The sequence below is a fragment of the Scyliorhinus torazame genome, chromosome 12 (genome assembly GCF_047496885.1).
Source record: "Scyliorhinus torazame isolate Kashiwa2021f chromosome 12, sScyTor2.1, whole genome shotgun sequence".
Lineage (NCBI taxonomy): Eukaryota > Metazoa > Chordata > Chondrichthyes > Carcharhiniformes > Scyliorhinidae > Scyliorhinus > Scyliorhinus torazame.
Genome location: NC_092718.1, coordinates 25,494,480 through 25,506,760, shown reverse-complemented (window position 1 = coordinate 25,506,760; position 12,281 = coordinate 25,494,480). Strand labels below are relative to the sequence as shown.

The 12,281-nt window shown below is 47.1% G+C and overlaps 1 long non-coding RNA gene across 3 annotated transcripts in view; it reads left to right on the top strand.

Annotated features, from left to right (window-relative positions):
* Positions 1 to 12,281, top strand: part of LOC140387457 (uncharacterized) — a 75,927-nt gene that overhangs the window by 15,147 nt on the left and 48,499 nt on the right. For all 3 annotated transcript variants that reach the window (XR_011933876.1, XR_011933874.1, XR_011933875.1), the window contains exon 4: positions 7,408 to 7,495. This is a non-coding gene — a long non-coding RNA (uncharacterized lncRNA). The remainder of the gene's footprint in view (positions 1 to 7,407; positions 7,496 to 12,281) is intronic.

Below are 12,281 nucleotides of genomic sequence, written 5' to 3'. Positions count from 1 at the left end.
TTAAAAAAAAAAGCTCCGAGGTAAATGTATTACTTCTGTCTCTACCACCTCCCTTAGAGTGTATTGGAGGCAGTAGACCAAGGCACAGATATGCAGAGTTAACTCAACTAAAAGAATAGTTATTAAAAAGAATGATATTCATGCCAACTCTCTGAATGTTAGCACTTGGTAAGCACAGTATGTGTGCTTCTTTGTGACTCATTGGTCTGACTCTCTCTCACCATATCCTTGTCTCTCAACAACACCCTCCCCAACCCACCTCCAGCTGAGCACATGTTTCTTTCTCGCTCCCAGTGTGTGCCTGCGATTGTGACTTTCCAATGTGTCTATCCATCGATGTGTAGCTTGATCCCTCTTTTTATATTTATGTTTATGCTTGCCTCTCTGCCTTTCTCCCCTTCTGTGTGCAAGCGTGTATCTATCTGCCAATCTCTCTCCTTCCTGTGTATTTATCTGCGTGTCTTTTTATCACTTGCTGGTGTCTATGTTTTTCTCTCTATACCTATGTGTTTACTGTCTCTCTCTTTCTCCATCTCTGTGTCTTACCACGTCACTCCCTTTCCTTTTCTCTCTCTCTACGCGCCTTTCTCTCTTTATCTTCATTCTTAGTTATATTTATAACGTAATGGTCAAATAAAATTTACTGCACAGAAAAAGACCATTCAGCTCAACAGGTGTTTATGCCCAACATAAAGCCTCCTCGCTACCCAAAACCATCTCCCCCAATCAGTATATTTTTCTACTCCTTTCTCCCTCATGTACCTATCTTGCTTCCTCTCAAATGCACTTCTGCACTGTTGCAAAGCTTCTGAACCCAAGCTGCCCACTGAGGGCAACAGCCCTGACGATTGTACTCTCTGTCCCTTGTTCGAACACTAATGGGTCTGCAAAGCTGAGCAGGCAGCTTGTGCACTTCAGATGAGGGCATAGTCTTTGATTAGTATCAGGTCAACCTATGTCAAATCCCAAAGTGGTACTGAGATTCGAGTTTCTGACATTCTGCTTTGAGTCAATGAGATTTTTTGAGAACATCAACAACAATGGATCCACATCAGGAGACACTGAGGAAAGTGGAAAAATGGGTATTTTAATTTTGGCTTTTCTAGATGCAGCACTATAGAGGTTCACCCGCCCGCCCCCCCCCCCCCACCCACCACCCGACCAGGAACCCCCCCCCCCGCCACCCGACCAGGAATCTTTCCTTATGTTTTTTTTCAGGAAGTTACATGCTTTTGTTTCTCTTCAGGAGGCGAGAGCAAGGATTTCAGCTTCTGTCAGAAATAATTTCCATTGACTTATCAAGTGAAAGCACTTGGGTAAAATGGAGCTCAGAGCACGGGTCATCACCCCCTGCATGAATAACTATAATTACCAAGTGCTAACATTCAGAGAGTTGGCATAAATATAATTCTTTCTAATAACTATTCTTTTAGTTGCGTTAGCTCTGCATATCCGTGCCCAGGTCTACTGCCTCCAATTATGATATGTTGAATTTAAAAATTAATTATTCATGATTATGTGAAAATAGGACCGTGCAGCTTTCAGAAACACTTTCCAAAGGTACAAAGGTGTGTTGCCTGGCAAAAAACACTTGTTGCCATGGTTACCAATTCACCGACCTCTGTGGGTTTAATGAGCTGCAGTAAATTCGCAGGACCCAGCGAGTGACACGCGGCCCACTTCATTTCGTTTCTCTCCAGTTACAGGACGACGAGGTGCAGCTTTAACCCATTATTGTCAGTGGGGCTGTCACTCAACAACTGCCTGGTGATGGCACCTGATTTCGCAAGCCCCACTGTGATGCACCCATTCTCATACGAAACACAATCCTGAGATCATCAGCCCCACCACTGAGCTCTTTGCTTCCCTTTCCAGAGAGCTTTATGGGGAGGAACCAGGGAGGAAGAGAGCACCAGAAACAGCGACTGTTCTGGAGAATACACAATCTACTCGACCTGGGCAATCTTCCATCGCAACTGGATCCAAGCTGCTGGTGATGGCATCATCGCACAGCATTCAAATGTAGCTTCATCCTGCATACAGTACGAGAGAAAGCAAGATGCCCATCTCACTCACAAGAGGGCAAATTCTTACAAGCAAAGCTGTGTGTTAGTGAAAGCATCTAAAATTGGGTGCAGAGATTATTTTCTCTTTGATATATTTTATTTAGTCATTCGTAGGGCAGCAGGGTAACACAGTCGTTAGCACAGTTGCTTCACAGCTCCAGAGTCCCAGGTTCGATTCCCAGCTTGGGTCATTGTCTGTGCGGAGTCTGCATGTTCTCCCCACGTCTGCATGGATTTCCTCCGGGTGCTCCGGTTTCCTCCCACAGTCCAAAGAAGTGCAGGTTAGGTGGATTGGCCATGTTAAATTGCCCTTGGTGTCCAAAAAGGATAGGTGGGGTTACTGGGTTATGGGGATAAGGTGGAGGCATGGGTTTAAGTAGGGCGCTCTTTCCAAGGGCTGGCACAGACTCGATGGGCTGAATGGCCTCCTTCTGCACTGTAAATTCTACGATTCTATGATTTTATAGGATGTGGCCACTGCTGGTAAGGTCAGCATTTATTTCCCACCCCTAATTGCCCTTGAGAAAGTAATGGTGAGCTACTTTCTTGAACCCCTACAGTCTACATGATATGGGTACCCCACTGTGCGGTTAGGAAGGGAATTTCAGGGTTTTGACAAGTGACAGTGAAGGAACAGTGACATAGTTCCAAGTGAGGATAGTGTGTGGCTAGAAGGGGAACTTGTAAATGGTTCTCAAGTGTCTGTTGTCCTTGTTCTTCAGGGACTTGGAAGGTGCCAACAAAGGAGCTATGGTAAGTTGTTGCAGAGCATCTTGTAGATGGTACACATGGCTGCCACTGTGTGCCAATGGGGAAATGAAGTAAATATTTCAAGTAGTGAATGGGTACCAGTCAAGGATTGCTTTGTCCTGGATGCTGGTGAGTATCTTGAGTGTTGCTGGAACTACATTCTTTGTCGCAAGTGAAGAGCATTCTATCACACCTCCGACTTATACTTTGGAGAGTCGCGAGGTACTGGCTACTCGGCAGAGAATACCAAGTCTCTGACCTGCTCATGTGGCCACGGTATAGATTAACATAGATTAACATAGAATTTACAGTGCAGAAGGAGGCCATTCGGCCCATCGAGACTGCAGCAGCTCTTGGAAAGAGCACCCAAGTTCAACACCTCCACCCGATCCCCATAACCCAGTAACCCCACCCAACACTAAGGGCACTTTTGGACACTAAGGGCAATTTATCACGGCCAATCCACCTAACCTGCACATCTTTGGACTGTGGGAGGAAACCGGAGCACCCGGAGGAAACCCACGCACACACGGGGAGGATGTGCAGACTCCGCACAGACAGTGACCCAAGCCGGAATCGAACTTGGGACCCTGGAGCTGTGAAGCAATTGTGCTATCCACAATGTATGTGGCTCATCTGGTAAGGTTTCTGATTAATGGTAAGGCCCAGATTGTTAATGGTGGGCATTCAGTGATGATAAATGCTGTTTAAATCTCAAGGTAAGATAGTTAGACTCTCATTGGAAATGGTCTTTGCCCGGCAACAATGTTACTTGCCACTTATCAGACAAGTTTGAATGTTGTGAAGTTATGAATGGAATTGCATTTTGTCTGAAATAATCGACAAACATTCCTACATCTGATCACATGATGGTGGGAAGATCATAGATCATGCAGTTGAAGATGGGTGTGTCGAGGACACTACCTTGCAAAACTCCTGTTGTGATGTCTTGGGACTGAGATGAATGTCCTCCAACAATCACCGCTACTTCTTTTGTTCCGAGTATGAATCCAGCCAGTGGACATTTCCCCTTAATTTCCACTGTCGTATATTTTACTCGGATTCCTTGGTGCCATACTGAGTCAAATGCTGCCTTCATGTCAGGGAAGTCATTCTCATCTCTTCTCTGACATGCAGCTCTTTCGTCCATGTTTGCTTCAAGGTTCTAATGGGGCCAGAAGCAAAATAGTCCCAGCAGAAGCAAAAGTAGCACAGTGGTTAGCACTGTCGCTTCACAGCACCAGGGTCCCAGGTTCGATTCCGGCTTGGGTCACTGTCTGTGCGGAGTCTGCACGTTCTTCCCCCGTGTCTGTGTGGGTTTCCTCCGGGTACTCCGGTTTCCTCCCACAGGTCCCAAAATACATGAATTGAACATTCTGAATTCTCCCTCTGTGTACCCGAACAGGCGCCAGAATGTTGGGACCAGGGGCTTTTCGCAGCACCTTAATTGCAGTATTAATGTAAGCCTACTTGTGACAATAACGATTATTATTATGAACAGGTTATTGGTGAGTAAGTGTCGCTTATTAGCACTGTTGACGGTACCTTCCAGAAATTTGCTGATGATTAAGAGTAGAGTAAGAAGTCTTACAACACCAGGTTAAAGTCCAACAGGTTTATTTTGAATCACTAGCTTTCGGAGCACTGCTCCTTCCTCAGGTGAATGGAGCAGTGATTCGAAACAAACCTGTTGGACTTTAACCTGGTGTTGTCAGACTTCTTACTGTGCTCACCTCAGTCCAACACCGGCATCTCCACATCATGATGAAGAGTAGATGATGGGATGGTAGCTGTCAAGAATGGATTTATCCTGCTTTTTGGATGGAGATAACTGGGCAATGTTAATTTTCCTCTGACACTCCATTGCAAATGGTTAGGCATTAGACAAGGTACAAGTAACCTTTCCCAGTTGGCCAATACTCATGTATCAGCCTGCATGCTGATAATCTTTTTAACTATTGAGGGGGGGGGGGCATCAGAGTTTAGAAGGATGAGGGGGGGGATCTTATTGAAACTTACAGGATACTGCGAGGCCTGGATAGAGTGGATGTGGAGAGGATGTTTCCACTTGTAGGAAAAACTAGAACCAGAGGACACCATCTCAGACTAAACGGACAATCTTTTAAAACAGAGATGAGGAGGAATTTCTTCAGCCAGAGGGTGGTGAATCTGTGGAACTCTTTGCTGCAGAAGGCTGTGGAGGCCAAATCACTGAGTGTCTTTAAGACAGAGATAGATAGGTTCTTGATTGATAAGGGGATCAGGGGTAATGGGGAGGAGGTAGGAGAATGCGGATGAGAAAAATATCAGCCACCATTGAATAGCGGAGCAGACTCGATGGGCCGAGTGGCCTAATTCTGCTCCTGTGTCTTATGGTCTTATGGTCTAACCAAGGGCAGTCCTGTCCTCACTCGGCACCCAATAAGCAGTCTCCCTGCATGATGGCACTGGATTGCGATCAGGAACAGGAGGTTTTGCCCTCTTCCTAGATTGGGGGACACTGAGACCAATCGCCGTGGCAACCTAGCTGACTGGGATAAAACCAGAGAATAGTGGAAAAACTCAGCAGGTTTGGCAGCCTCTGTAGAGAGAGAAGAACAGAGTTAACATTTCGAGTCAGAGTTGGCATGACTAAGATTAACTAGCCCAGCAGTGACAAGAAGTAGTGTTTGGGACTTCTCTCGCCGAAGAACATAGGGACAGAAATAGGCCTTCCAACTCTCAAGAATGCTGCAGCATTCGTTCAGATCATGGCTGATCTGTAACAACCCCCCCCCCCCCCCCACCCCCTGTATGGCTCAGTATGGCATGTTGGTGCATTTATCCAGTGAGCAACTGGGTTGTTGAGACAAATGTTTTATACTTTGCAATTCTTTCTGGTGAACCGGCTGGGGCAATATATCAGCTGAAGGAGCTGTTGTATGTTCTGAGCAAATTAATATAATTATTTGATGAGCAGGTTTTATTTTTAGCTACAAGGAACTGTCACGTTCTTTTCAATGTGCTTCACCTTTTAAAGAAGCATTCAAATAACAGTGTAAAATTCCTTACAAAAGCTGTACGCAGCCTGATGTATTGGTGATTGAAACAAAGCTCGCTGTCGCAGCTAGACCCCTCGAACAAAGAACTTGCTCCGAAACTTGATGACTCATACATTGTAACCCTGTCGGGAGATACTTGTCGAGGAGAATTCTTGTGCTTATCATCGATTATCATAGATTATCATAGAATTTACAATGCAGAAGGAGGCCATTCAGCCCATCGAGTCTGCACCGGCTCTTGGAAAAAGCACCCTACCCAAGGTCAACACCTCCACCCTATCCCCATAACCCAGTCACCCCACCCAACACTATGGGCAATTTTGGACACTAAGGGCAATTTATCATGGCCAATCCACCTAACCTGCACATCTTTGGACTGTGGGAGGAAGCCGGAGGAAACCCACGCGCACACGGGGAGGATGTGCAGACTCCGCACAGACAGTGACCCAAGCCGGAATCGAACCTGGGACCCTGGAGCTGTAAAGCAATTGTGCTATCCACAATGCTACCGTGCTTAGTTGTCTGTGTTGCAGATAAGTGGCGCAGTTGGCTTTTGCTGACTCCATTGGTCAAGCTGCTATCTCACGGGTGCTGTGTGGTCTGGCACAACGTGCTGACCATGGAGACAGTCTCTTGAGCAGTGGTTTAAAAATAGACGGCAGGGAGAAATTACATCAGAGACAGCCATCGGCTTGAGTGAAATGAGTGCAGGTTCAATCGGCCAGCAATTCAAGGTGGTGAGAATAGAGAAATAACCAATCGTAAAGGTTGCAGGTTCTAACTTTTATGAACCCTTTGGGGGCCAAGGACTGTGCTTACGATGATTGCCCCCTTTCACAGCTGAGTTTGAACCCCCCCTCCTCACCCCCCCCCCCCCCCCCTGGTAAATGGGGCGGTTTCCCTTTAACAAGGGGGAACCACTCAGCATAAAAACCCTGACCCGGGTGCAGGTCAGGGAGGGTGGCACTTGTAGTTTTGTTATTTGTGTACCCCGTAATAAACCTTTTGTTCATTTCTATCCTACCGTGCATTCCTGTCGTCTCCCCCCCATCCGGACAGAATTAGACCTGACTATGACGCACCTCTGAACATTTAGGCTGACACCTGAATAATGGTCCCTTGGTCCTGGGCACCCAAAGGTTTTCATGGAGTTGCAATTGAGTAAGAGTCCATGCACCAAAAGAGAAGGGAGGGGTGGTGGGTAACACAGAGCAATGACAGAGCTGAGAAGCAGTTCACGTCACCGTTAGTGGCCAGGCTCTGACAGACAGAGGGGACAGGATGATTGCATTTTATTTAGTGACTAGTCATTCAATTTATGTGGCCCCGGTAATCAGTGGCCCTGAGCATTTTTAAAAATTTGTACAAAGATGTTTTAATCCACTCTCATTTATCTTTGTGCAATGCATTTCTGATTTTGTTCTTCCTCTCCCACCTCCCTACAGAGTGGGAATCCTTTCACAGCAGCACAGACATTGCACAGCAAAAGCCATGTCTTCTCATTTTCAGAGTGCACACTACATTATATTGAATCTTTTGTTCCCTCACAGAAAGACAAGAGTCAACGCTGGCTGGAAGCGAAGTAGATGGCGAAGCCAAGATGACTGCAGTCGAGGGATTTGTAAAGGCCTGCAAATCGTGAGTCTTTCAGGAACGGTAATGTTAGATCAATGGAAAAGATGGAGGGGAGAAGACGCAGAAAAATCTGCAGTGTGGGAGTTCAAAAGCTTTGCGGCTGTATTCAGAACGCAGGTAGCACACGCCACTTCAAGGCCACCCCTCACTAACCTCAGCACTCCTCCAAAATAGTTGCATTGTTTAAAATACTTTTTGTTTTTGCTACTTTATGATATTTTGGCTCAGAGCAAGGTTGAGCCAGGTGAAGTCGCTTGTCAGATTGAGGGTGCTGGATTATGCAGTAATGCAAGGAGATATTGGCCAACTAGAATACTGGGCCTGACTGCGTGAGGGAGCAGAATTAACAAGAGTAGAGGTGTGGACAGTTAGACTGGATGGTAGCAGGGAGGTGCATGCTTTTTTGCATGTTACCACGATATAGATAGGCAAAATCTGGAGCTGACTCCCATTGATGTGTCTGCACAATCTGAACAGAAACCCAGGGTCAAACTTCACTCAGATCGGATGTAATTTAATTAAAAATTTATCACAGAATATTATACGTTTACAATTTCCAAAGAAAAGAACCAAAGCGCATGATGCACAGAAGGGTTTTTCTAGGAAAGCCTCTTTTAAAAAGCAAAGAGGAAAATGCTGATTGATGGCAGGAGCTGGCCAGTAGAATGTCCAGCCCCCCAACAGAATGTTACAGAAGATGTGTAAAGATGTTATCAGCAGCATGCTTTCAGATATGAAATAGGGCAAAACTTTACATTCAGTGGCGGTTTGTGGGGGGTTGGGGGGGGCGGAGGTTTGAGGGGGTGGGAATGTAAAATTGCTAATTTGGTCTTCCCACCTTACAGCAGGACAGGCAAGGCCCAGGCTGACCAGCCTGCCCATGCCCCAGTTCAGCCCCCCTCCCCCCCCCCCCCCCCCCCAAGGATAGCTGGCATCGGAGCCCTCCCAATGGGTCTGACTTAAGCAACCCCCCCCCCACCAACCTTCTCGCTGGCTTCAGACCTTCCTCCCAATCGCTGATACCAGCTCCCCCAACCCCCGAGGTGAGTGACACCATGCTATGGGGTCACCAAATGCCCCCTCCCTTCATTCCCACCGTTAATTCACTCCCAAAATCACCCATTTCAGGCCCTTGCCCCTTTCAGGCCCGCCCCTTTCAGGCCACACCGGATGGCAGTGCCAACCTGACAGTCCCCCCCCCCCGGCATCCTGGCAGTGCCAACCTGTCATGCCATGTCCCCGGCGTGGTCACCAGTAGTGATTCCCTCAGACTTCATGCTGCGCTGGTGGGGATGAGAATACCGGGAGCCGGGTGAATCCAGTTTGAAACAGTCTCCACAGCATACTTAAATGATGACTTAAATATGCTAATCTGATTCATGCCGTGAAAGGGTGTGAACCAGATTGCATCAGCTGTAGCAAGCTGGGAGCATCGCAGACTACACGGCGCCCGACACAAACCTCGGTTGGGGGCTCTCCCGCTATTCTTCCGAAATAGCAGGATTTGTGCTGGGCGCAATGCGACCAGAGAATCGCCTCCCCTTGTCTTTCTGAAATTTGCTCATCGGCCCCTTGAGTGATGGCCAATATGCAAAGGTGGCTCCCCGAGAACAAAGGTTGGACAAGCCTGTCTTAAACTAAGACATGCTTTGTTCTAGGCACTATGTCCTTCCCATCCTTTACCAACCAATTTGCACAAGCCTCAACAAGGCAGCAAGTGCATCAGCGATGACTGGTTGTGCCCTTAGGAGCCAATTAAGTGCTCATGTTCTTTCTACCAGCTTGCACATCATGCACAGTTTCCAGCTCGTAGCATCCTGACCCTGCCGTGTGGGATACACTGCACAGAATTTCAACTGGAATACCAGAGAGGAAACATTACAATAACGAGATGTCTGTGTAAAGAATCAAGGCCCAAAGTGCAGTGCACCATTAAGTTTTAAAAGCATAGGAGAGAACTCAAGGAGCAGTGTTAAATTGAATTGGTTTTAAAGTCAGGCAGATTGTATGAGGAAGGCAGCAATGTCAGAAGCAAAGACTTTAACACGACCTAGGGAAAAGCGAGTTAAAGAGATTTGATTTCAATGTGCACAGCAATGAAGAAGGTGCAAGAGTGTGTGGGATGCTCTATTTAAAACTTGGTAGGCAAACAAAAGAAGCTTCAGAGCCACACAGATTGTAGTACAATTATCCCGCTACCCAGCGGCCATTTGTATGTCATCACGAGTGTTTTCTTTCTGGATCAATCTCGTTGTGTGGGTGCAGGAGTTTCAATTTCCATCAAATTTGCTGCTACCGAGCTTCCTTCAAGACTTTTGTGCCATGGAAGTATGTGTTCAAAATGTAAGAGTTATTAATTTTTCAAAATGTAACCAAGTAAATGTATTTAAATAATGCAATTAATCTTCTTTCAGTCAATGGTAAACACTGTTTCAGATTATTTACATTCAAACTAATTAGGTGGGATTGAGTTCTGTCTTTTTTGTTTCTTGTTCGTCTGTCTCTGTCTCATCTGTCAGTATGTTTCTCTCATTCTGTGTGCACCCATCTCTCATTCTGTGCATGTCTATCTCTCAGTCTGTGCGTGTCTATCTTTGTTGCTTCCTCTGTTTCATGTGAGAGCACCCGTGTCTCATTCTTTGTCTTGACATTGACTTGCCAATCCCTCTGTCTCACCTGCCAGTCTCCAGCTCCATTGTCCTTTGTCCCTCTCTCGTTCTGTTTCTCTCACTCTCTCTTGCTAAGCATTCAGATTTAAATCAGTTGTGATGAAGTTTCATTAAGTCGTCAAAATTCCTTTTGTACAAAACTGCTCTATTATTTGGCGTTTGTGGGTGTTGTCAAAAAGGCTATGTTGTAGGGCGGCACAGTGGCGCAGTGGTTAGCACTGCTGCCTCACAGTGCCGAGAACCCGGATTCAATCCTGTGTGGACTTTACACATTCTCCCCTTGTCTGCATGGTTCTCAACCCTACAACCCAAAATTTGGGGGCAGTGGAGACGCCACAGGGGTGAGGTAAGAGGCCTCGGTTTGGTTCCCGATTTGAGAGAGCCATCGGTTCGTCCCGGGGAGAATAAATGGGGTTTTCTGAGCTGGCATTGGGCAGAAATTAAAAGAATGGGGGACCTGTTTATAGATGGGACATTTGCGAGCCTTGGGGCGCTGGAGGAGAAATTGGGCTGCCCCCCGGAAATGCCTTCAGGTACATGCAGGTGAGGGCGTTCGTGAGATGGCAGGTGAGGGAATTTCCGCTGCTTCCAGCACGTAAGATTCAAGATAGGGTGCTCTCGGGGGTGTGGGTTGGAGAAGGCAAGGTCTCAGCGGTCTATCAGGAGATGCAGAAAGAGGAGGAGACCTCGGTGGAGGAGCTAAAGGGTAAATGGGAGGAGGAGCTTGGGGAGGAGATAGATGAAGGTCTGTGGGCTGATGCCCTGGGTAGGGTTAATTCTTCCTCCTCTTGCGCCAGGCTTAGGCTGATACAATTTAAGGTTCTTCACAGAGCGTATATGACAGAGGCGAGGTTGAGTAGGTTTTTTGGGGTAGAGAACAGGTGTGTGAGGTGCTCAGGGAGCCCAGCAAACCACGCCCAGGTGCTGGATGGGTTTTAGAAGGGTTTTGCGAGGACTGTGTCTAAGGTGGTGAACACCCGGGTCAAGCTGAGCTGGGGGTTAGCATTATTTGGGGTATCGGACGAACCGGGAGTGCAGGAGGCAAAGAGGCCGGTATTCTGGCCTTTGCGTCCCTGGTAGCCCGGCAGAGGATTCTGCTACAGTGGAAGGATGCAAAGCCCCCAAGCGGAGGAGCCTGGATCAGCGACATGGCAGGGTTCATTAAATTGGAGAGGGTAAAGTTTGCCTTACGAGGGTCTGTGCAAGGGTTCTTCAGGCGGTGGCAACCGTTCCTAGACTTTCTAGCAGAACGTTAGGAGGTGGTCAGCAGCAGCAGCAACCCAGGGGGGGAGGGGGGGGCGGGGCGGGGGGGGCGGGTATGTGTTTATTATTGTTTCATGGGGGGTTGTACATTGGGGGAATTTGCGATATAAGTGTACGATGTTGATCTGTGTGTTTTATGCTTTTTGTTTTTCTGTAAGAGGGGGGTTTTGTTGAAAATTTGCTAAAACTATTTTTTTACAAAACCACAACCCAAAGATGTGCAGGGTAGGTGGTTTGGCATCAATAAGTTACCCCTTAATTGGAAAAATTAAAAAATATATGTACAAAAAAGAAGGCTGTGTTGTGATAACCCTCATGAGGACCACGGGGAATCATTTATCGATCACCCCATGGAGCTCGTGGAGTACGTTTTCCCATGGTAACGGGCAGAGGCTCGCCCAGCGAGGACTCATTACTGAGCCCTTTGAACGCCGTCCCAGACCCGGACTTCATCTTCGTGTCTCCTGGATTGCTGCGGTGATTCGGAGCAGTCGTCTTCTGAGCCTGAGTTTGAAGCCAGTCCATGCAGGTGCAGTGGAAACCTCAATGATGGCTGGTGAAAGCTTGATTTGAAAAGGAGTTTCGGCTGCTGTTGGACTTTAGTTTGCAGCCCATAAATCAGCAATTAGCTGCACCACTTTAAAAATCTGAAACACCACAGTTGAGAATGCCAACAAAGGTCCATTGATTTCCAACGGGACTGGAAGGTCCTGGCAGTGGATGGGAATGGAAATTCCCGGTCCCTGTGTTATAGACAGGGATGAGAAAGCTGAAACCTCTATTTGCTTCCCTCTCAGTCTGTAATCAGTATGTTTTTGAAACGTTCTCCTGCTCACCAAATGTACGGAACACCAGTT